The sequence below is a fragment of the Callospermophilus lateralis genome, chromosome 4 (assembly GCF_048772815.1).
Source record: "Callospermophilus lateralis isolate mCalLat2 chromosome 4, mCalLat2.hap1, whole genome shotgun sequence".
Classification (NCBI taxonomy): Eukaryota; Metazoa; Chordata; class Mammalia; order Rodentia; family Sciuridae; genus Callospermophilus; species Callospermophilus lateralis.
In genome coordinates, this window is record NC_135308.1 from 4774697 (window position 1) to 4797665 (window position 22969).

Here is a 22969-nt window from a genome sequence, read left to right on the forward strand (position 1 = left end):
GGGCTTTGTGGTGAGATGGCCACAGCTATGCCCACACATCTCGAGTCACCCAGCCCATTCTGTGACCTTAAGTTAGACAATGTCCCTGAAGCCAGCACCCAGTGAGAACATCTTCAGGGGAGGTCTGACATTCTAGACTTCCTGATTCTGCGCATCCTGCTCCTACTCTTTGCTCCACATAGAACATCTGGTGGAGAGCGAGATCATGACCCAGGACGAGGACTTCCTCCTGTCCTGAAGCACAATACAGCTTCTACTCAGCAAAGTCCAGAGAGCCCAAAGCACCCTTTGAGCGCCTATAAGTGTTCGCCTACTTTAAGGCACTCTGGGTGGTTGCAATCTAGGAACAGCCCTGTCTCCTAGGACAGCAGCAAACAGAAGCATTGGAAATTACATACCAGTGAGGAATTATCCCACTGTGAACAACAGAAAGCCCTACTCCAACGGCATGGACAACAGTAAAATGTCATTCACTCAAATGATTCAGAGCCCAAAGTCCAGAGCCTCAGGTGAGGATCGATCTAGCTGCTCAACAGTGACAGAGCCTCCTCTTCCTGCCTCTCTGCTCCTGCCTCCCACCGTTCACAGAGCTGCCAGCTCCTGGCAGTGCTGAAGGTCATGTTCTCCAGCCATTCCCTTCCATCCAGGGAAGCCTCATTTCCAGCCTTCCTAGGAAATGCCCGGAGCTTCACTTGGATCATCCAGGTTGGAGTCACATCCCACCCGATCCCAGAGGGGCCAGGAATAAGCAAGGGCCAGTTAGTTTCCCCGCCGTCCTGTGCTTCACCCTGAACTGGGTCAGAATCAATGTCTCTGAAATGTTACAGTCAGAAAGAGGACACAAGGGAGGGATGCTGAGAAGGTCATCCACAAGGCCCACTGTAAACACTACTGTGGCCTGGCCATGAACAAGCAGGGACACTTAGTTTATGAAACAGTCAGTTAAGGGTGGTTGTTTTAAATTCAGCGTTTCTTAACCAGAAGTCTGAAAAAAAAAAAAAAAACCCTCATGAATTAAAGAACTGAGAAGCCCCTTGAACTGTATTAGTAGAGGCTCTAAGTACCTTCTCTTAAGCAGATAGTTCAACGCATTCATTATTCTCCTCAAAACTCTTTCACCTCTGACCAAATTGTCATTGTTAATTAATATTTATTACACACACCTGGGCCTGGGCCGCTGGAGTAAGGCTTCCTGGAAACCAAAGATGTTATCGGAACCACAAGCAACAAGATTGTCTGCGCCATCTTTGAGCATCGAAAGCCCTGGAGGGGCTCATTGGAATGAGTGTGTGACGTTTTCTCATTTCTACAAAAGAAATTGCAATTACCTCATTTGCATATAGTTAATAAGGAGATCCCCTTTGGACCCGGGTGACTCAGACAGGCATATGTTGAACTCAGGCACAGTCCTTTCATCTGTGAGCCAAATTCTCCTGTGTCATCTTTCCGGGGCAGGACACTTTCTCAGGTCCTCCTATTTCCAAGAATTTTGGAGGTGTCCATATTTCCCAGAAGCTGTGACTCCTGACAAGGCCAGATACACAGCCTGCCTTACTTCAGGAAGCCACCGAACCTTGCTTTTCACATTGGGACCCAGAGCCACCCATCCAGAAGCAAAAGAAGGGGGCTTCTTATTCAGACCAGAGGAAGTGTCAAAGGGTAAAGGAAACTGCAACGCAAGGGACAATCAGATAAGGGCAAGGCCAAGTTTGCACCCTGGGATGAGGGATCCAGGCTCAGCCTTCCTGGCCAGGTCCACACGGGGCCCATCAGAATGGAGGCCTCTGTCCTCGACCTGCCTCCTCCTTCATTCCCGCCCCTCCTGTGGTCCAGAGTTGAGGGTACACCTCACACAAGGACACTTTCATTCCCCACGTACACACAGGAGTCAGAAATGTGCTGAGCGTTGGGAAATACTGAGCTAGCACTGCACAGACTTGGTTTTACCGTGAGCTGGCCACAGTTGGCCCCACATATCACCAAAAGGAGGGTCAGCACCCAGCCCGCTCTGTGCCCTGGGGTTGGACAATGATCCCTGAGGCCAGCACTTGAAGAGAGCACCCCTGGCCCTCTTGGCTAGTTTCCTGGGGGCACTGAGCCCTGCACCTCATCATGTGCCACATTCTCAGACCTGTCTTCCCCTCCTCACCCTCCTGACGCCCTCTCTACTTGTTTCCCACACGTGCTGGTGTCATGTCATTTATAGGAACTCGGGAACCAACGTCCATTGAACCCAGGTCAGACCCCAAGGGTCATAACCCCAGAAGCAACCCTAGATTCACCTTGATCCCAAATAAGATACCAACATTCAGAGCCTCCATTCTTAGATTTTAAAAAAATGTTTGATTTATACATATGTGCTATACACATGCACACACACACGAAGAAGAGCATTTATGTGAATGTTGTTTTTTCTTATTTCCATAATATTATAAATAAGAGTTAATTATGCTTTCCTGGAATTCAAAGTCTATTAAAATTGTTGAATGGAGTAAGTTGACAGTGGATGGATCTTTCGTTCTGAGAATATTCTATTCCTGGAATCTATTTGATTAAAATGCATAGTCAGCCGTGGCCGAGGTAGTTTAATGAGGAGGACAAACAGCCTTCTCTGACCTAAGTCCGTCACCTGTTTTGTATTTATTGTATGTAAAATCCTAACGGCATCCCATGTACAAATACTTAGTAAGAGACTTTGAAATAGTTGGAAATTCTCGCAGCCTGACAGCATGGAAGACCCCTTGACAGGCTCCGGCCACCTACGCGGGAAGACAGGGACAGCGCCTGAGTGTCCTGAAGCCCATTAGCTGAAGAGGAGCCACCTCCCCTGCCCAGAGTCGAGCACTGGGCTGTCCCTCCCCTCCGTGCAGGGCTGGGCCTTAGGTTGCTCTTGGTTGGGGGCTGCAACTGAGGTGGAGGAGCAGCAGTGCACACTGGTAACTACTCAGGTCAGCGGCTAACTTGTCCTGTCCACCCACCCAGCTGCCCAGCTTCCGGCAGGTGGCTGAGTGACCAGGAAAGTGAGCTGGTGTTTGCAGCTTTGGGTGCACAGCCCCTTCCAGGTCTTCTCCAGAACTCCTGGGCAGCATCGACCCTGAGCACTCTGTCTTCAGCACCAGCTAAGGACAACCCACACCCCTGGATTCCCAGAAAGAGAAGGACCCCGCCACCCAGGGAAGGCTGCCCCCTCCTCCAGGACCTCAGAGCTGCCCCAGACCTGGGTGCGCTCCCTCTGCCCCTCAGCGGCTTCCCCTGCATCCTGCCCCTGGGCATTTGGTTGCCGGCCCTCCCACCCATCCAGACCCATTCACTGCTGCCTTTTCCAACAGAAGTCTCTTTTGTGCTACGTGTACTCAGTCCAACCCTTGCTGCCCACCGTAGGTCTCTGGTCTCATGCTAGCCCTGTCCAAGAGAGCACAGTCTAGGCACCCAGTCCTGGCTCCCAAGACAGTAAGCTAAGAGAATAAGGAAGGGTCAGAAACCCAGGAAGGAAAGCAGAAACACTGTCCAGCTTTAGGATAAGGAGGGCCTGACGTGGGCTCTTGATGAGTGTGATGGAGAAGAGACAGCGGAGTCATAAAGAGCCAAAGAGAGAGTAAAATCCACAGCGTAGCGGCTGGAGTTGTTGGGGTGCTTGCGGGAAGGCCCTCTTCCGCCCCAGGTGGCCCTCCTGATGGACCCTCTCATGTTAGATGAACCACCCCATCCTAACCAGAGACCTTCTCCCCCTCCCTGACAGAGACTGCCCATCTAGCTCCACCAGTAGGTTCACTGCCCTCTCCAACTGAATGTGAACTTGCTGGGTAAGAAGGTTCAGGATGAGTGATGGTTGTTACGGTGGATTGGCCATGATTTAGTCTATTTCTTCAGGGTCTTTTCTCAGCAAACGAAAGAATGACCAGAGCATCTTCTCCCAAGTAACCAGAGGGTGCTGGTCACCAGCTGCCCACTGCAACCTTTAGTCTATGGGGCCACCCTCTCTCAAAAGAAAAACAACTTCCACATGAAAAGCAAATGATTTTAGCTCCACACAAAAGGACACTGCATATTATTGAGATAAAATCCAGTTTTCTTTAAAAAGCAAATATTTATGCAGCCATTTCACTGTGACTCTAAGTATTTTGCAAATATTGCTTGTTAATTTAATAACCACCCTGTAAGCTAGGTGCTTTCATCACCCCCTTCACATACACCTCTGCACGGAGAGCTAGGAAGCCATGCCGGGTTACCCAGCAGTGCGTCCTGGCAGACAGTGACCCAGTCTGTGTCCCCATCTCCAGCAATGCTCCATGTGTGGGAAGTGCAGGTTAAAAAGGGGAAAAAACAAAACTTGTTATATAAACTGCAGATTTATTGATATCAAATTGGTTCATTGTAGCTAAATGGAAAATGAACCAAATATTAAGAATGCAATTTAGAGGTTCTGTCTTTGAATTGGATGTTTGAAGTTATCCAGTTTCTTAGGCAACGCATGAAAGCAACTTGCATAACCCAATGTCATGCCACCTCTCAGAATACGGTGCTCTATGGTTTTCTCACGGTTGCTTTTTTCTCCCCATGAATACAGCAAGGCCTTCAAAACAAATTGCTCTAAAATAAGCTATGTACTATTTCATGTTCTGGTCTTTTAAGAACTCTCTATCCTATTCTGTGATGTACCTAAAGATGTAGAATATTGTAAAATAAGAGGTGACTTGCGGTACACTTCAATAAAACGTAAAACTTGAGAATCGTTTGCATTAAAAACATCAGATCAGGGTGGAAATGGAGCACAATGCTATCTTAAAGCAGCAGGCGCCATCAAAATAGTCACATTAGAATCAAACTAGGACTGGTAATTCTTTTTCAATATCACCCTGTGTACTCTGCTACTGCTGAACAGCGATGATCGGCAGTGTGTTGGGAAAGGGAGCGGTAAGCAGGACTTGGAGATTCCTTAGCTGAAAACCCTAAGAGTTACAGAGGATATTCTCAGTTTGAAGGTAATGCCATAAAAACTTGAATTAACTCAACTATTTGTCTTAGATACCTATTCTTCATTTTTTTAGAACTATGGTTTGGTGCAGCCTCCCTGAATTCTTGAATCTCATCTTCCTCATCTGTGAAGGGGCAAGAGCCCCCTGCAGCAGACTGCAAGAAGATGGAAAGAGCGAGGGAGGCGTGGTATCCAGGGGAGGCAGCCACGGGGGTGGAGCCGTGCGGGGACCCTGTAGTCTGTCCTGCACCACCAGGACAGCTGCCTCGGGCTTCATCATCAGGAAACAGCAATCACCTCTGTAAGGTGGCTGTGAAGATTGTTAACCAGCACACGTGGCTTACATTAGCACAGAGCCTACAGTAGAGAAACCAGTCAGGTGTTAGCATCCCTGCTATTACTACCACGATGGTTGATTTCATATTCACAAATTAACAAGATTTTCTACTCTTTCACTTATTATGAGTTCTACATCTCGCTTATTCCTTATTCTCACCTCATCCATTCTCCATTGTCTCAGTTTTGAAATCCTCTGAGTACTTAGACTTTAATATGGTTTGATTTAAATTAATCATTTAGACCTTGCTATAATTCTGGATCTTAAATATTCCCCAAACGCCCCTGTGTTAAAGGCTTAAGAGGCAGAATTTAAGGGGAGGCCTTAGGACCTCCCCTTAAATTGGGGACCTGCTCTTGAAGGGGGCTATGGGTCCTGGCCTCTTGCCCCTCTCTTTCATGTCCCATCCAGGAGGTGAACGGTCTTGCCATGTACTACTGCCATGCCGTGCCGCCTCACCACAGCCCAACAGCAGCAGGACCAACCAGTCACCTACTGAACCCTCCAACCTGTGGGCCAAAGCTATGGCATGTATTTCTACAATAATGGAATTTTGACTAACATAGGGGCTGACCTGGCCACTGAGGAAGAACTTCCCAGCTTCCTCCATAGTTCAAGGGGAGTCACAGGCCTGGGTTCATGCTAACAGACGGTAGCTGGAAGCAGTGGACAACACTTGCAGGACTGACCTGAAGCCCCCGGGACAGTGCTGCATGTGTCTGCTCGTGTGTGGAGGAGGGGACATCATAAGATGGAGCCTGGATCCCTGTGTCACAGCCTGGAGCAAAGCCTCCCAGAGCTGCTATCCAGTCTGCGCGGTCTGCACTGGGCTCCAATGTGAACCAGAAATAGACATTTACTGGGCTCAAGCACTTAAATTTCAGGGTTTATTTTTATTGACTCACATCCTAGCCTACTCTAACTAATAAAACTGGTAATCAAAAAGTGGATTATGGGTAAGCATCAAGATAAGATGAAAGAGGGAGGCAGAGGGAGGCAGAGTTAATAGAAAAATCGTGAGGAATCATGGAGCGAGGGCATAAAGAAGCACAAGAGAGCCTGGACATGACCCAGCAGAGGGCGAGTTGAAAACCAATCCACACTGTTACCTGAGTGTAATTAAACTGTACAACAAAACAATTCTCCTTAAAGTTTCAGTGTAGCATGTCTTAACAGATTGTTCACAAGTGCAATATTTATGAAGACACTTTTTTCTTAAATTACACGTGGTGAGATTGTTTTGACTTGTAAATACTCAAGAAATAAACTTTTTAATGCTCTCTCCCTGGAGACTGTACAGAATAAAGTCCTTGACTTCAGTGGGCTCAAATCGATATCAATACCTTCAATCATGGCGGTCAGGTGTGGTTACAGAGAATCGCGGTGGTGGTGGCATTAGGGGACACGGGGTCCACCTGTAGGAACAGGCACCTGGCCCTACTCCCGAGCTCTTTCTTCCTCGTTGACCTTACCATTAATGAGTGTGCCGCCCTTGGATGCCGCCGTCCACTTGCCGGCCAGCCATTAGTTCCTCAGAAGCATTGATCTGTGTGCAGCATTTGAAGTTCCAGGCAAGACCTAAGTGCAGTTGCCGAGGGCATCTTAAGGGGCGCCTGGGCAAATGTAACTTTTGAAAGGTTTCCTGGAGCCGTAACAACAGGAGCAGCCCAGCAGGCAGCCCCCTCTTCAAAGGACATGTGCTTTATTATCTCAAGAACAGTATCCCAAAGCACCTCACAAGTCCAGGAGAGGGATTTCCAAACAAGAAGCAATTCTCAGCCATAATCTGCACAATTTGACACATTCCTATCACAGTGCAGATATGTTAAGTGAACTGACGTTAGACGCAAAAAAATAAATTAGATTTGATTCTGCCTTTTCTCTTCAGGGAGTACCCCATAAATAAAATACAATGAACCCAACTGTGTCCCTTCAGAAAATGTGAGAAAACTGCCTCAACTGCCTGTCGAGCACAATGATAACATTTGTTCTCACCAAGTGGAGCATTTCATCCAAATCTTTGTGTTGGTCTGACGACGTTCGTCATTGAATTATTCTACAGTGGCTCCTTGTGCCATGGTCCCCAAGGGGTAAGTGCAAAGCAAAGCCTATTGCTATTTTATAATTATTTCTTGTGTTCTTATCAATGCTGAGCAATGGTTATTGTCTTCTCGGTATAAAAGTAAAAAGAGAAGGGTCAGGGAAAGAGTTCTGCCCTAAGCACTAATGGACCACTGACCTCAGATGTCAGGGACAGAGATAAGGACAGGACTCAGATAGCCTGACTCTGAGTCCATGAACTGTGAGTCTCCCAGAAAGAGGATGGGGAAGATGGAGGGACAGTGGTCAACAGGTGCAGGGTGTCTGTTGGTCAGGAAGAATGACTTAGAGTGCTCCACAGCACAGAAGGGTTACAATGTGTTGTGGTCTGGACATGAGGTGTCCCTCAGAATCTCCTGTATGAATGCAGGGATTTTCAAAGGTGAAAAGATTATGAGAGCTGGAACCTCATCAGCCCATCCCAGTTTGAATGAACTAACTGGATGGTAACTGTAGGCAAGTAGGGTATGGCTGGAGGTCAACGTCCCTGCCACCCATCTCCTCTGCCATGATGCTCCACCCACCTCTTTGTCCCAGAGCAACGGACTCAGCTGACCATGGACTGGACCTCTGAAACTGTGAGCTCAAAATAAACTTCCCCTCCAAGTAGTCCTTGACAAGCATTCTGGTCACAGTAATTAAAACCTAACAATAGATGACAATAATCACTCAAATATTTCAAAATAGTTCATAGAGAGGATTTTGAATGTTCCCAACTCAGAGAGAAATAAATGTATGAGGTAATGAATATGCCAATTACCCTGATCTGATCACTGCACGTTTACACATGTATTAAAATGTCACACTGAACAATTATTATGTGTTAAATAAGAATAAATTACATATTTTTTTATTTTAAGAAAAACATACATAAAAATGGCCACCCAAGGGGATTGTCAAAATGTAGAATATACCTTTTCTTTAAATTAAATTAACCTGCAGCTTTCCCATCCCTACAACTGTTCATTAATTAATCAGGAGACCCTGGCCTGAGGCACTCTCTGTATTTTGAGTTCCTATGCAACCAATCACAACCTGACTAGAGGTATAACAAACAGCTGAGTTTCAGCCAATCACAAAGAGCCACACTTCAGCCAACCACGGTGGTCAACGCATCACACCATGCCCATATATGGCAGATGCCACCCAGCTGCAGCCAATCAGGTGAGTTCTCCACCACCCTCCTTCTCTGCCTGTAAAAGCCCTCCCCATGCACAGGTGGCACACTCTGAAAGTCTTCTGGTTCCCAGTGCTGCCCCATTCAGGTAGCTTTCTTTGCTCAAATAAACTCTGCTAAATTTTATGTGTATAAAGTTCTGCTCTTAACATGATAAACTCCAGAACTCCTAAAATATCCCCAGGGCTCTAGGTGATGCAAAGCGGCCTGCCCCTCCTGCCCACAGTGAGGGTGCTCAGCTCCAGGACCAGCACCCAGGCCTTGTCTTGGCTGGACCAGCTCCTGCTCCCCAGTCCTGGACTCTGGATCATCCAGAGCCCCCTTCCTGGAAGACGCCTTCCTGTATATCTCATGTTTCTGTTCTCCCTATGTTTTACCCCTTCCTCACAATACTGACCACAGGTGCACATACGTGTCTGAGGCACATGGTGTCACACAGGGCCTGGCCTGCAGAAGGCGCTCCACAGGCACGTCATGCTGCATGAAAAGGTACTCTGTCCCCACACAGATGACAGGAGGGAAGAGAGGAAGTCAAGATGTCTTCCTCTAGAAGTGCTAGAGGAACTTTAATAGCTTAAGTTTGCCCTTTTTTAATTTAGATTTTAATTCTTCATGAGTAGATTTCCCTCAATGATGTTTCTTTTGAAGCTGGGAAAGGAATTAAAAACAGAATCCTTCTGGTGATGTTTGTATTTTGTGAAATTTGAAATGGTACACTGTCCAAAACAACTTCTGATTTCATTTTGAGTTGAGTCACTTCAAAGAGAAATTCATTTATAAAACACCATATCTCTCTGGTCATTCACTGAATATTTACGAGAACTATCACTTTACTAGAAAGGAAGTTAATGCAAGAAAATAACTGTGACCAGAAAAAAACACATTAAAATAAGTTTTCTCTGCTTCCTGCCTCTCGCCTCCTCCAGCTTCACCCCTTTGTCCTGCTCAGTTTCCACGAAGCCGCACATGTTCAGCAAAAGCCTTCTGACTCAGCCAGCACCATCCCGAGCCCTCTGGAGTCGGGCTTGCTTGGATGGGGTAAGAAAAGCAAATACCTCTACAGGAAGAAAAATGGAAATGCCAAGAACACAAGGCTGACTTTGGACAAGTCTGGGAAGGTTGAAGAGGTTTTGAACAGGAGAGCATCTGCCAGACTGTGCTGAGGCGCCTGGGAAGGAGGCCAAAGAGATTCAAAGTTTGCTTTTATTTACAAATTAAATACGTTGGTCTCTTTTCAAGAGACCACCTAATGATTTAAGATCATTTGCTGTTCCACCAGGGTTTGAACTTGTGTATCTAAGTAGCCTTCAGAGAGATGTGAGAAGCCCTGTGTGCAGGTGCAGTGTTTCCCAGCCACGTGGGGTCCTATGAGCCGAAGCAAGGACGTTAATCCAGAAGGGTCATAAAGGAAAGTAGGTATTGATTATATGATCTGATTTCCAGAATTTTCCTTCCAATCTGAAACATTAATGATCATTGATTCTGGGGAGGGGAAGCGGGGAATGGAAGGACAGCAGAATAAAATAGACATTATCATTACTGTGTGCATATTTGTGACTGCATGACCAATGTGATTCTGCAACCTGTACACGCAGAAAAATGAGAAATTATACCCCATCTGATTCAAATCTATGATATGTCAAGATCATTGTACTGTCATGTGTAACTAATTAAAACAAATAAATAAATAAATAAAAAGATCATAGATTCAAACCACACACCATGAGTCCTGCCTCGGTTCTGAGAGCGGGAATAGGAGGTAGGAATGACAAGACAAGACTCCGCCCTTGGGGGCCCCCAGACGGTCAGCAGAATGGGGCACCAGGGAATTGTCAGAATGTAGAATAGACCTTTTCTTTAAATTAAGTTATCAAAGTTCACAAAAGGGGCTGATTAATATAACTAGCCTCATTGAGAGGAGTTTTCTCAAAGAAGAGATAACTTGAAATCAGTAGAACTTGAGAGGGTGACAAGGAGGAAGAGCAGGAGCAGGAGGGGACCATGTGGAGAGGGGCTGGAGGAAGCAGGGCTCATCTGGCTCCAGGGAGACTCTGCAGGAGAAGAGGAGGAAGTGTGGCCACCGACCTCAGATAAAGGGACCGCTCCCTGTGGAGCCGGTGAGCCCCTCTGTGACTACAGGTCATCTCAGAGCAGGGAGCTTCAAAACAGGAGCCGGGCTTGGGGAAGTGTGGAGACTGACCAGATGGCTCATCCCTGGGCCCGTCCAGTGGCTGAGCAGAGGGCTGTGAGGTCCTCCTGGGGGCCACCGAATGTCCACAGAATTAGGTGCCTTTTGCTTTTAGCGGAAGATGATTCATCCCTCAAACATTTTGTTGTCCTTCAGAGCCCAGGGATGCTGCAGTCTATGACAGTCCCAGTTTACCCAGGACTACCCAGGCTGTGAGTGTCCTGGTGTCATTACTGTCAGAGTCTCCTTCACTCTCAAAGGTATCCGGTTCGGGTGACACTCATATAGTCATCTTCTTGACAGGGGTTTCGTAGTGATTGATGACATCATTTTTCAATATTCTTAAATGTTGCTACTTATAAGCTCAAAGTAGCACCTGTGATCATATTTGGTGACCTGAACTAGAGCGGTCTTGCTGTTCCCAAATCCTAGGCAACAAAGCAAAATCTCTATTGCACGGGGACATGCAGGAAATACTCCAAAGTATGCCCAGTTCACCATCATCGCCCTAGAGTTGGCTGTGGGTGTTGACCGCTGCCATTTCTCACATTTCAGTTATAAGTCCTTGGAACCTTCCTTCTGAGAAGCTCTGCCTGTAGGACTGTTTGGCCCATCCATGTTTGAAGGCCACTGGGCCTGCACTTTAGGAACTGTGTGAACTGCAGTTGAAATGGGAACCAGTCGCCCTCCCACAGATGAAGGAAATCTGTGCCTGGCCCCTTCCCTGGACAAGACACCTGGGTATTGTCACCAAGTCCTCTTCCACGGGAAACTGTGGAGAATGTGACTGGGGTGTCATGTCCTTCCCAGGTAGACAGAAAACACGTGCACAGTCCTTGGCCAGTCAGAGGTCACAGTGGGGAGACCATTTGGGGCTCTGCAGAAGCTAATCAGGACCGCAGTACAGAGCAGGGCAGTGGGGGGTGGGCCATGAGACTGGGACCTGGAGAGATGCTCCGTGCACAGGACCACTCACACTCAAGAACTTCTTCTGGAATCCAAACCTGAATCTACAATTCTTCTTAACAGATCTAACCTATAAAAAATGATTGCTTCTATGCTATTGATATTTGTTTCCAAATTCTCTTTGATTCCCCGATTTTTTGATTCAGCTCTACAGAATGATGAGAGGGCTAATTTCTTTAATCCAGAAATTTATTTGAGGATTTAAACACTTTTAAAGTCAAGGTAAGAGAAGCAGTGTTACAAGTCTCCATTTCACAGCCAAACATTAATCCGTTGCTCAGATTGGCTTTCTGACAAAAGGTCGTTTTGAATATAAACATATATTTTATAATTTGTATCCAACAATTTCCTCCAAAGAATATTCCTCACTTGCCCCTAAGGAAAAAGAATGCCTGCTCTGTTCAGAAGAGGAACTCAGGAGCTCACGGAGCTGGCAGGTTGGAGGCCTCCTAACTTACACTAAGCTTGTGTCACATAGGCCTGGGGCGTGGCTCTGGAGCACAGAGCTTGTCCGGCATGTGCAAAGCCTGAGTTCATCCCCAGTACTGTAAGATAAATAAATAAAACACATTTTTGACCAGAGAAGTTTTGCAGATTGCAAACCAACACATTAAAAATGACCTGACTACACTTTTTGCCACTGACCAAAATAAAACATTTCAGTTACAAGTCTTGAACTTCTCAGGTTCAAGGTGACATTGAGCTCTGAAAGTTGTTAGAAAACTCCACCCAGAACAATACAGCCAGCGATATGGTAAATCTTCCTTCCAGGCAAGGGAGTAAATCATTAAAAGCATTTCAATCCTTCTAATACTGAACACCATGGAAAGAACATTTTTATCCATCCTTTTTCTGGGGATTAAGGTGTGTATGTGTGTGTATGTGTATGTGTGTGTGCGCGCGCGCACACACATGCATATGCTCACACACAATCTTTTCTCTTCCTGCCTCTAGGTTTCTCCAAATGATTAAAAACAGGATCTAGCCAGAAACATCAACTACAAGAGCTATTTGAATTTTTATTTAACTCATGCATCTACTAAAACTAGCAGTGTTTGGTCATTTAAGTAAAAATTGGCATTCCAGTCGCAGCCCTGAAAACACTCAGCTTGGAGACAACATGCCTGTGAGTCATGAAGGAGCAGGAATGTGCTCTGTGTGACACCACCACTTATCTGTCTCTCACCGTTCCCTGCACGTGGAGTTCCAATCTGAGCAACTCGCCCTGGTCCTCCACCAGAGTCCAGATGAGATGCAGGCTGCGAATGCTGCCCGGAGGAGCTGCAGATGCCAAGCTGAGCACCATCAGAGCAGGCCGGCCCAGCCACGGGACATGATGCCACGTTGGTGATAAATTGACAAAGAAGCCAAGGAGGATGAAAGCTCCCGGCAGTGCCCCAGGGGGCCCATCCGTGTCCTCCTGGGCCTGCAGGGACGCACATCCAAAGAGGCAATCTCGCTGGAGTGTGACAGAAAACCCCAGAGCCTGATTGAAATTAGAGTGTGGCTCCCCAGCAAGGCCCTCCTGATCCACACCCCCAGGACCACTGGAATATTCAGGAAGGTTAACAGCCAGATGCCCCGAGGAGTTAATAACAGGGCTGGCAAGCCTGTCTCCAGCTAGGCCTCCTACCTCAGGCAGGTCACATTGTCGGTAATTAAAAGTCGAACATGGCGAAGCCTTCATAAAATGAATCGCTCATCTGCACCAGCGTCAAAGAGAAGACATGCAATTTCCAGGCCACCAAAGGAATCCAAAGAGCCGGATTTAAACAAACCTGAAAAGTTGTGATTTTTCACCCATGCATCCACGCACACACACCTATTCGACACCTATTGTATACTTACCCCTCGCGCACAGAAGACTTAACAGACCAAGTTACAGCAGTGAACCCTCAATTGCTCACTATAACCCACCCGTAAATTCTCATTCTGAAGAGAACCCCCAAACCGTGCTCTACTGAGCTTAGCAGTCTTCCCCCCAGGATCCTCTGGGCATGTTTGCTTCCTGGGATGCTTTCTCCACTTCCCACCCCATCTGTTTGACCAGCTTCCAGTTGTATTTCAGGTCCTCATTCAGGAGCAAGGCAGAGAGCTTCTGGCTCCACCCCAGGGGGGAGTGGCCACTCCCCCTTCTGCCTGGGTGACAAAAGTGGATGTCACACACACTGCCACGCTGCTGTCCATCCGAGCCCCACTTCTGGCCTGCAGACCTCTCCCTGGCGATTCAGCCAGCCTTGCCTGGCAGGTCCAGCACAGGCCCATAGACATTCAGTGAATGATTGAGTTAGGTAATGAAAGCCATGGCACCAAAGGCCTGGGGTCCCAGTGTCCTCTCAGACTTTGCTGCAGTTGATGAAACCAAAGGGAAGTAGCTCAATGTATGTGATAAAATCCCAGCTGGGCCTGAAGATGCCCTGGTTGCCAAGTGGCCACCCAAAGGTAGAAGGCCAAGGGTCTCCCATGCACCTGGGCTGCTGAGGGCATGACAAGCCTGTGGCTGCTGGAGGAGGGACGGCAAGGTGGAGAGCAGGCAGCGGGGGCCAGAGCAGGGCAGGGCAGGGGCCAGAGCAGGGCAGGGCAGGTGCTCAGTGCACAGGCTTGTGGGGAGCGTGCCTCCTGGGGGTCTCCTCCACCCCAAGGCCTTCAGGAGCCGTGTCCAACTTGTCTACACAGGAAACTGAAGTCTACAAAAGGAGAATCAGCTCAAGCGCTTACCTCAAAAGCAGAAGCAGACCTGAGTGGGTCTTTGAACACACACACATTCCCTCTCTGTCCCTCTGTCTCTCCAGGTCTCTGCCTGTCTACCCCATCTCTTCTCCCCTGTGTCTCCCCATCATGGTCTGTCTCTGACCTAGGTCTCACTGTTTCTCTCCCCCACCTCCGACTCTGCCTCTCCTCCCACATCTTTCTCTCTCTGTCTCTGACTCTCTGTCCCTCTCTTACACACACACACACACACAAACACACACTGGCCCTGCCTGCAGCCCCCACTGGAAGCACACGGGTCAGAAAGGATGCGCAAAGGAGCCCTCCTTTGAATGGTGGCCCCAACTGACCACTGGGCCTCAGGGCACTTGCTGTGTTCACCCAAAACTGCTGGTGACCAAGACGGGGCATGATGCTGGTGAGCCTCTCTGCCAGCCGTGGGGAGGAGGAGCGGCTCTCACACCAGTGTCCTGGTAGAAGAGCAGGGCATCGTCCTGGAGCAGCTCTCATCCATCTGCTGTCATGGACACACGAACCCAGAGCTTCCACAGATCACTTGAGTGTACCAGACATTGGATCCCCAGGACCTCTGAGGACAGAGCACGGGTCTCCACCTCTGCCCCCACCGTGCTGAGGGGACCCTTTGTGGGTGTGGATAAAGTGGTTTTCATCTGGAAACATGCAGTCCAACTACCTAGCAAAGATCGCCGCTTCCTGAAGGGACAAGCAGGACACGGTGCCCAGTTGCAGTGTGTCCTGTTCCTTCTGAACAGTGAGCCGAAGCACAGAAAGTGGGATTCTTCTTTCCCTTTTGAGTCCTTAAATCCTTATCAGGACTGAAGTGTCAGGGCATCAAAAGGGAGGAAACCAAGGGCAATCAGAGCCCAGTTCAGCCCTTTCTCACAGTCGTGCAAAATGCATGAGCTAATCTCACTCTCACCCTCTAAACAGGAGGAATATCTTGTTGGAACCTGTAGCATGGCTAATTTAGAGGTCACAAGATCAGCTGGCGAAGATGCGTTTATTCTTATCCACCTGAAGTCTAGTCTATCCCCTGGCTCTCAGTCCAGGCGACAGCAACACCTCGGATGAGCAGATCTTGCTGCACTGCCTTTCGGATGGTGCCCCTGCAGAGCTGCCCTCCTGTGCTCCCAGGACACGAAGGAGCTCTGTCACCAGGGCAGAGACAGAGGACAAACGGAGCAGGAAGGAAACTTCCATCCTGCAGAGACCACTGCTTTCATTTCTGAGGGGCCAGGGGAGGGGAGAAATATTGCCAGGTGGACTCTCCTTGTGGAATGGCTGGGCATCCCATTTGGAGACAGCTTTGCTAAACCACCATTGGTCACAAAGATAACTCATCTCCTTCTTAAAGGTAGCAAGGCAAGCGAGGTCACAAACAGGAGAACTCTGCGGCAACAGGAAGGGCTATTTAGCCCCAGCCCACCCGTGTTGACTGCACGCTATCCTGGGCCAGCAGGTCCACAGCAGCCTGCTGCAGGAGCTGTGCCTTCCACTGCCTTCCAGTGGTCGGAGCAGAAGAAAAACCAAAACCTTAGCCCATGTATGTGTGAGGAACTATAGAGGAGGAGGACAGAGGAGGAGCAGCCAACCACGGCCCCAGACCAGGTTGTCATCCAAGGAGCTGGCACCACGCATGGGTGTGGAAGTGTCAAAGCACAGGACAACCAGGAGTGCATCTGAGTCTCCCCAGAGCCCCTGACGGAGCCACTCAAGTGGCACCCCACCTGTCCAGCACAGCCCTGTTCCGTGGGAACTGCTGGCAGCAGGTCTGTGTGCTGAATGCGAGGAAGTAGGCGTCCCGGGGGCTGTTCGCAGCCAGCTCACTTTCCAGTCGATTTCTTTTCCAATTAAATGGTGGTTGCGGTAATCTACAGCATCTTCTAACGAGCATCTGTCCGTCTCTCACTTTCACAAGATGCTGAATGCCTCTTGAGGGCAGAAGGACATGAGCACGTGTGGGTCCCCAGAAGTGGGACCAGAGCCTTGGCGCGTGAGGTCTGGAGCACCTACTGTGCAGACGCGAGAGGAGCCGAGAGCGCCAGCTTCATCCAGCGCGGCTTTAATTACTTCAAGCAGCGTTGACCGAACAAAAGCTAAAATAATATATATGTGTATATTAGCATCAGATGGACTGCCATGCGCACAGTGGCACTGTACACAGTGTCATTATACGTCAAATATATAATGCAATTTCAGTGAGCACAGACTGTGATCTAATTTCACTGTATTACATAGATTTACCCTTGGCTCCCTTACAGAAGGAAACTCCCATATTGAAACGGAAGGACACGTTGCTTGACCTGTAAAGACGCAAGGGACCTGGCGGGCAGCAGAGGAAGTGTCTCTGGAGACCCCTAAGCCAGCACACGTAGGGAGCAGTGAGCCTCCTGCTCTGCAGTTGCTCTCCGCGTGGGACATGGGTGGAGCTGCCTCTGACCTTGAGGCGCGAGAGCTCAGGGAGACCTGCACCCACACCTGCGGTGCCCTGGCCAGCGTGCGGTGGGAAGGAGCAGCGGGACCTGGAACAGGAGGCCCACGCTGGCCTTTGAGACTTACTCCAAGGTGAAGTGAGGGTGAAGGTGACTCTTCCCCTTCCTGCAGCAGATGCAAGCGGACGATGTCTCCACAGTGTCAGGGTCCTCTCCCAAGCTGGGGGGGTGCCCGCCTGACCAGGAGCCTCCTCTAAAGAAGCAAAAACGTTTCCCCAGCAGGAGGGTCCGGCACACCGTGTGTAAGATGAATCGAAGTCTTTGGAGAAAGGTGCTGTGTAAATAACTGGCATTATCATGTCCCTATCTTGATACAGAGCTCATTTCAATCACGGTGTTCGGAACCAGAGTAATGTGCTCAGTTATTGTCAGTTTCAATTTACTTCTTCTGGAGCTTCAAATTCAATTACATTCTGAGATGAACATGAAATCAATTGAACAGCTGGATGTATGGTGATCCTATTTACCCAATTCTCTTTAAATTCCATACTCTCATAAGATAAATCCCTCTTGTGTGCTTTAACATTCTAGTGAACTTTGGAAGGAGAAAAGAGAATTATATTAAGTGTGCTCCCTAGAAGGATTTTAAGAACGTGGAATCTGTGTAAACACAGGTGTGCACACGTGTGTGTGTGTGTATATATGTCAAACAAATGAACCTGGAATATCCATTCCTTCAGCAAGGTGACATTAACTGACTCACAATGAGCGCATATTAGGGGCACAATAACATCTTAGATAGTGTAGGTGTTACCCACCCAAGAGAGGTTGGCTTTAAATTGACTAGAACTTTCTTTTCGATTTATTTAACTTTTAAATAAAAATGCTTGTTAAAAACAAGTTGTTAAAAACAGACCGTGAAGCCTCATGTAAAACAAGTATTTTCCTATGATCTCAAAACTGTTCTTGATGGTTTACTTCCCTAACATTTTATCTACTCCTTAATTTGTAGTCAAATGTTCTTTCTTACATGCCCAGAAAACTAGGATTATGCCAGGCTCAGTCGTGCCAGGGGGCTTTAGCCTGGTGGGACACAAGTGTGAGCTTCATGGTGATAAGAAGAATGTGGAGGGCGTTAGGCAGAGAACTGGTGGCTTCCGGGGAAGTCCCATGGCTGGTGGGACACACAGGGGCAAGAACCCACAGCAGAGGAAACCCTCAGAACTGGACCAGAGACACAGAGACACAGAGCAAGGAATAAAGCAGGAACAAGTGCCCAAGGAAACACAATCCTAAGCAGGATCATTGTGAAACCTATTCTTCTACCCATCAAGAGTGCTTCCTCACCGCACAGCTTGAGTGATATATAGGGGTTGGTTTGAGATTTTCTTCCTCAAAAAAAGCAAATCTTTCAGTTGGGTTCAGTTTTGTTTTGTTTTTTAATCAAATGAAAGAAAAACATTCAATAAGACTGAAAATTAGTACTATCTGAACTGCTTTAAATAGAAAAAGATGATTCTGGCAATTAGGCCAACGAGAGAGAGAGAGAGAGAGAGAGAGAGACAATTCTGGCAAAATTTCATTACAGATTATCAAATGGACGATTACTAAATAAATGATCATCTAACAAAAGGTTGGTATAACCCCACACTCAGGCTTTGATCACTAGGAGCCCAGGGAGCTCACACAACATGGCTGTAAACAGAGTGGCTCTCCCTTGGGACAGAAGTGACCTGCAGGGCTTCCCAGCAGTGGGGAGATTCTGCAAGGCTAAGTCTCCCAACATAACTTTGTGCAAGACAAAGCACTGAGCCAAGTCGGGTAGGGACCCAAAATGGCTGGGGGTGGTCCTGACTCCCTGAAAACATCCACAGCCGGGGTGACCTGAGTGCAGGAGGGGCAGTCTCCAGGGCATGCGGCCCACACTGGCCTTCCCAGGCCCACTCCCAGACTCGACCATCCACTTTCAGGAAAACAGGGAAGACGGGCAGCTCAACTGCGGCGGACGAAGCCGGAGCGACAGCCCACCCCTCGTTGGCTTAATCGGTCCCCCCAAGGCCCCGACAAGTAGAAAGATAAGGCACAAATAAATAAATAAGTGCCAATGGGGGCCAATGAAAATCTAACCACCCAGAAATTGCCATGTCTCTTCTGAATAGTGGCGGGGGATCCTGGGAGAGGCAATTCACAGGATATCTTATTATTTATTACAACAGCTAATGCACCACACAGCTTGAGTGAAAACGACATGAAGATGTAGAATGGCAATAAGCATCTCCAAAAAAAATTTAAATAAAACAAAAGGAAACGCACACGTGATCCCATGAATGGAATCCCGGAGCCAGAATGAGGATGGTTCCCGCAGCCAGAGTCTCCTACCGGCCAAGAACATGGCTGCATTGTTCCCGGCCACGGGGCCAACTTCTTGCACCTGAGGAAGAGAAGTGATCCCCTGTTTATCTATCTGACTACGGCCTTCCTCGTGTCTCCAGCATCTTCCCGTTGAGGAGCTGCTGCCCTGGTCTCCCCACGGAAGGGCAGATTTCTCTCCTCCCCTGTGCTCTGCTGATACACCCTCTGTATTCTTATTAGATCATCTTCATACAACAGGTGTGCTTGGCTGCCTCCCCACACTGCCTCAAACAGGAACAAAGTTGTGTGCGTCCTCCTCGTGGTCAGAGCACCCGATGCACTTTCTGCACATTTGCAAATAAAACTCAGCAAAAGCAGGTGAAGAACAGCAACAGTGGGGTTCAGTTGCAGCACAGTGGGAGGCCCAGCCAACGCAACTGGTGCCTGAGGGTGGGGAGGAGAGGCAAGAGAAGAGTTAAAAATCGATGTGAAGCGTAACAATGGAAATGGAGGAGCGGAAGCCCTGGGGACCAGGGAGGTGCTGCTGTGACCACACCTGACGCTAAGACCTGGGATGAGTGATGGCACTTGCTGCATGCATGCCACCTCACCAGAGGGCAGTATCACTGCCTCCAACAGGAAGCAGCCTCAGGTCAAAGCCCTTGCTGCCATCCCAGCATTGGACTCCACTGTCTCATTCCAAAGAGCTGAAAACAACCTCCAGAAATAGACATATCATGAAAATAAAGTGGAAAAGTCACAGCAAGAAAAAAAGTGAAAATATGAAAAACAAAGCCAAGAGCGGATTCTGGGCCAGTACGTTTCACCTGGAACACACCCCTACTGACCTGACCTCAGTCCATTCCCGAGCTCCTGACTTCATTTTTTTTTTTCTTTTTGGATTGAACCCAGGGGTGCTTAACCACATCCCCAACCCGTTTTGTTTTTTATTTTGAAACAGAGTCTCTCTGAGTTGCATAGGGCCTCGCTAAGTTGCTGAGACTGGCTTTGAATTTTCGTTCCTCTTGCCTCGGGCTCCCGAGCTGCTGGGAATACAGGCGTGGGTCACCATGTCCAGCTCTGACGTTCCAGTTTTTTACTCAGCAACTACAGTGAGAAATATATTCAACATTGCAACAAGCAAACTTGTAGTTAATCATTTTTTAATACTTTGGCTGTGACTTGCTAGTTTAAAATACATTATGACTTATTAATCATATAATCACTGATATATTTCAACTATTTATAAATTATACAATCTATCCAACAGAGATAACTATGGCTTCAAAGAAAAATTTAGCACTTTATTTATGTAGCAATCTATAGATTATAAGATACAATCAGTTCTGCAGTGACATGATGTATGGATTCCCAAACATCAATATGTTACGCAAAATTGCAGAATAACACCACGAGGCTGATGCAGAAAATTGGGTTAGAGGAGAATGCTCAAAAGCTCTACCTGCGACTCCTAAATTTTTAAAAGATAGGAACTTCATAATAATAGTTGCACACGTTTTTACATCTTAAATGGTTGAAAATACTGTAATAATGTAACACTTTATTTGAAAATGTTTGAGGTATGCTTGTGGAAGTAAGTTCCAAAAAGATCATAGTGTGTAAATTTTGTGAAGGGGCAGAAGGGTCATCAGTAAATTGTAATCACAGTTACAACTTAATCGCTGTACAGTTGTAACCGCTGTTACACTAAGAACCCCCAGGCCGAGCTGAGGTCCACGGTGCCTGTGTGAGGTGACGGGTTTGTGTAGACTATACAGTGTGATTCTGCTGGGTGCAGGTTTCTACAGTCACAAGGTATTTCCCACAAGTGGAATCATTCGTAAGCAAACTTGAAATTCACAGTATGCACAAATTGCTTCCCAATTGGTCAATTGCATTAGAATAGATTGACATTTTCTAAATAAGGATTATAGCAGAATCGACGACCTTCATAAAATTATTATTTTTTTCCTAAAAATATCGCATATATGTCATCTCGTTTTTATACACATGCAACCTATAAAGCAGATTATCGTTCTTGTAGCCCCACCTATCTCCTGTTGAAGACCTGAGGCGAGGCTGTCCTGGAGACCTGGTGCTGTCCGTTGGCTGACAGCTTGGTGGCCAGGCCTCAAATTCAAGTATTCTCTCTCAGATTCCTCTGTGCTTTTCCATAAATTATTTCCCACAAACACCACTCAAACTTATTTTGTATTTTAAAATTCACTGCTTTAATCCTACGTGTATACATACAGAGATTTAAGTAAAAAACAATCAAATCCACAACATCCACCATAACTTTATAAATGTGAATTCCCATTCCTCATGAAAGACACTTTTACACACACGTGTCAATGAGAACCTATGTCCTCATCTTACAAGTATCCTGCGTTTCTGGCTGACACAGAACACCTACCTACCAATGGCTATATTTGTCTACTTGAAGTTGTTTTTCTATATTTAATCTGATATGTATCTGAATATACTTAAATTTGGTCCCTTTGTCATTATTTCTTGTATTATTGAATATCATTTTTTTAAGTTACAACATAAAGTGAATTAATAAAGAAAATAAGTGAGAATCTCAGAAAAGATGATGGTGAGCTGAGAGGGTGGGGGAGGGGCATGAACATGAAAAAGGGTGAGTGCACCGGGGGGGGGGGGCAGAAGGGAGGACAAGAGGGGGTGGACCACTTAGTCTGCCACCAAGGAGAGAAGACAAGATGCCACCTCTGTAGGTCAGAGAAGTCAGCGCAGTCTGAATCCCTTGGTCGTCCCCTGGGAACAGGAGGACGTCCAGACCAAACACTCTTAAGTAGAATGCGCCGTATGCTCATGTTTTGCTTAGAAAATTCAAGAGAAAAATCTTTGAGAGAGGAAGTGTCTCTGCCCAAGACCAGAAACAAATCCTCAAGGCAGAGCAAGAGCCCCATGCACTGTGGAGAAGCGGGTGTGACCCTTCACGAGTTCAATGGAAGCTGACAGTCACGAGTGTGACTAGAGCCGCCCACTGGCCTGTGAGCCTCCCAGCAAGCTCCAAGCCCCACTCAGATGGAGTCCCTCCCTAACGCTGAAGCCAGCACAGAGCCACTCCCCATGCCCCAGGTCCTGTTCTTCCTTCACTTGTCACAGAGGCCAGAGAGGGGGGAGCAAGGCACTACAGCATGCCACCCCACGGCCATCTACTATCCAGGGCAGAGAGACTGGCTTCTTACTGCCCGGTCCAAAAGGTGCTGCACCACTGGCCCTGGGCTCCTAGATGGTGGCACTACCTGCTGTGCATGTGGCTGCTATGTAGGCTCAGTGCATCGCTCCAATGACCTGGGGCTCCCTACTGACACCTCTGCTGTCCCTCTGGCCCACTGAGTCCCATTGTCTACTTTGGGTACTGAAAGAGCTCTGGCCAATGGCCCACTTGCTGTCCGAGTCATTGCATTTAGAGTTTTGGTACTGTGGTCCTCCTCAGTGGTAGGAGTCAGCGAACTCGTTCTGCAAGAGCAAACATTGTAGTAAATACTGTGTGGGCCTCAGAGACTCCGTCCCAACTCTGTCCCAGGTCTGCCATTTAACACTGAAGCCTCCACAGACAGTATGAATGAACAAATGAGACTACATTCCAACACAACTGTTCTTACGGACACTGGAATTTGGATTTCATGCTATTTTCACGTGTCAGAATTGTTCTTCTTATTTTTCTCAATGATCTAAAAAT